The sequence below is a fragment of the Trichechus manatus genome, unplaced genomic scaffold (assembly GCF_000243295.1).
Source record: "Trichechus manatus latirostris isolate Lorelei unplaced genomic scaffold, TriManLat1.0 scaffold00422, whole genome shotgun sequence".
NCBI lineage: Eukaryota > Metazoa > Chordata > Mammalia > Sirenia > Trichechidae > Trichechus > Trichechus manatus.
The window spans coordinates 43415-46281 of record NW_004444358.1 but is presented as its reverse complement, the minus strand read 5'-3'; the positions used below and the strand labels follow the sequence as shown (position 1 = coordinate 46281).

Below are 2867 nucleotides of genomic sequence, written 5' to 3'. Positions count from 1 at the left end.
GGACTGCCAAAAGAATGAACAAATCTATCTTGGAAGAAGTACAGCCAGAATGCTCCTAAGAAGCAAGGATGGTGAGACTTCATCGCAAATACTTTGGACATGTTATCCGGAGGGATCAGTCCCTGGAGAAGGCCATCATGCTTGTTAAAGTAGAGGGTCAGCAAAAAGAGAAAAACCCTCTACAAGATGAATTGGCCTAGTGGCTGCAACAGTGAGCTCAAGCATAATGATTGTGAGAATGGTGCAGGACTGGGAAGCATTTCCTTCTGCTGTGCATAGGGTTGTTATGAGTCGGAACTGACTCATGGGTACCTGACAACAATAATATACATGTATGTATATATACGTGTGTGTGTGCGTGTGCGTGTGTGTGTGTGTGTGTGTATGTCTGTCTGTGTATAATGTCCATTACATTTATTTATTTGGTTTATTAAAGAAAAAGTTTACTACAATGAAAGGACAACAAAGCATGGGAAGGAACTGGTGTATGAAAAGAAAACAAGTCAACCACTCTTAGATTACTTAAGTAAAACCTTCTAATTTTCTTTTCCATTTGGTTACAGAATGTGGAAAGTTTTTTCTATTTAGTTACTACAGACTCTATCACCCTCATACAGAGCGTAGGTGGTCAGGAGACTTCTTCTGAAACTCCCTCAGAGGTGGGTGAAGTAGTGATTTGTGGTGGCAAAATTTTGTCCTCTTAAGTCATTTGTGGGAAGATATTGGAATAAACTTGCATCCACTGCCCCTGCCCACACAGCTCTTTTCCCTGAGTGTGTCTTCTGGTGTAAGAGGAAGTATAACTTATTGCTAGAGCACCTCACATTCTCCCTGACCACAAAATGCTTCTAAAAATTTTTTTTTAAAAAGCTGTTCTCTAATGTAAAATGAAATGTGCCTTTTTCCCAAATTCTTACCCATTCTCCCTACATACATAGAGCTTCTATTCTGTGTCGTCTGGTGAATGAGGAGAAGTGATGTACATTTAGAACCTTGGCCATACTCACTTGAAACGTAAAGAAACCTTCATCCCTGGGTTTTCCCTCTGGAGGCTTGATTCCTGATTAAAGCCTTGGCCACTCTCACTGCAAACATAGGACTTCTCCTGAGTTAAGTGTGCTCATGTCTAATGAGACTTTGCTTACAGTTATAGCCTTGCCCACACTCTTTGCACACATGTGGCTTCTCCCCTGAGTGTGTCCCCAGGTGGAGAAGGAGCCTTGATTTCTGGCTAAAGATACAGGTTTCTCATCTGAGTGTACCATCTAATGCCTGAAGAAGTCTGACTTCTTTATAAAGCCTCGACCACACTCACTGCAAACATAAGACTTCTCGTCTGAGTGTCTCTTCAGGTGTCTAATGAGGTCTGACTCCTTGCTGAAGCCTTGCCCACACTCACTGCAAACATAAGGCTTCTTATTTGAGTATCTTCTCTGGTGTGTGATGAGATTTACCTTCTTGCTAAAGCCTTGCCCATATTCCTTACACACATGTGGCTTCTCCCCCATGTGTGTCCTCCAGTGCATAATGAGGTGAGATTTCTTGGTAAAGCCTCTGCCACACTCAGTACAAGCATAAGGCTTCTCCCCTGAGTATGTCGTCTGGTGCATAAAGAGAAGTGATTTCATTACGAACATAGGGTTTCTTCTGTAAGAGGGACCTCTGGTTTGTGATGAAGTTTGATTTCAGGCCACGGTCTGGTTCATCCTCTCTGTAGTTAACTGTTCCAAATCTTGAAGTTTCTAATTCCTTCAGTCCTTTGTTTCTACAGAGTTTACCCTTTGGGCTGAGTTGGGCTGTATTCCTACCTCTGTGTTGCCTTCTCTAGGGCTTGTTGATTGTCTTTGGGGTGGGCTGGAGAATGCCCTTGAAGTCTCTGTCTCCTTTTCCCTCTCACACAAGCATTTGGAGAATTGTCTCTCTTGACCTTCTGTGTTTTCACTCCTGCAGCTTTGATCAGAATCCTGCTGCTCTTGCTGCTTCTGATGCCCTGGGCTGAAATCACCTGGATGGAAGTGATGTTCTGCACATAAGCCTGAGAAGATCTGAAGCACATGTTGGCTGAGGAATTGCTGACAGAAGAAAGCCAGAAGGCAGGAGGAACAGGAGTAAATTTCTGGCTTTGGTTCTGCCAACGAAGGCAGATTCCTGTAAATCTCCATCATCATTTCTTTGTGTAGGTTCTTCTGCACAGAGGTTAGTGTCTTCCATTCTGCCTCTGTGAAGACCACTGTGACATCCTCGAATGCAACTGGTTCCAGTATTTTGGGCTTCCTCTTATTTTCTTGTGGCCAGTTAGTATCCTTAGAAGACATTTTGCCTTATGTTTTTGAGTCAGTTTTTTCATGATCTCCTTATGTTCCCTGTTCTTCAAAGCCAAAATCTTCTCCCAGTCCTGCTCTCTCCAGGCAGAAGTATCAGGCAACGTAATAGACCCAGAGTCAGTTCAGTGCCTGCCTTGAAATTCTGCCACAGAGCCTGTTGGAACTTATTTGACCTCTAGATGGATTTCTGCTGCCTGGAGTGACTTCTTCGAACCTCAGTTATGAAAGCATCTCTTGTTTCCATGCATCGAAGACCTTAGAAAATGTATGTGAGTAAAAATTACAGTGCAGTTTCTAAGCACTGCACGACTCCACCATCACTCATGTTCTTTTTCTTCTGCCATGAAAGCGACATGTTGCCCAAAGGGACTCTTCTTCAGTCTTGGTTTTGCTGTAGAGGCAATGGTGTAGAGCCAAAACCAACCTAGAAGTGGTCTGTCAGGAGCCAAGAGTCCCCCGTTTCTCTACACAATCTCTGAAGACAGGCAGCTATGTGAGTTGGATCGCATGGGATAAGACACTCAGGGATCAAGGAGGGCCTCC

At 43.7% G+C, this 2867-nt stretch overlaps 1 pseudogene; it reads right to left on the bottom strand.

Moving 5' to 3' along the window:
- Nucleotides 1–862: 862 nt before the first annotated feature.
- LOC105757000 (zinc finger protein 343 pseudogene) lies at nt 863–2431 on the bottom strand (annotated as a pseudogene).
- Nucleotides 2432–2867: the final 436 nt, after the last annotated feature.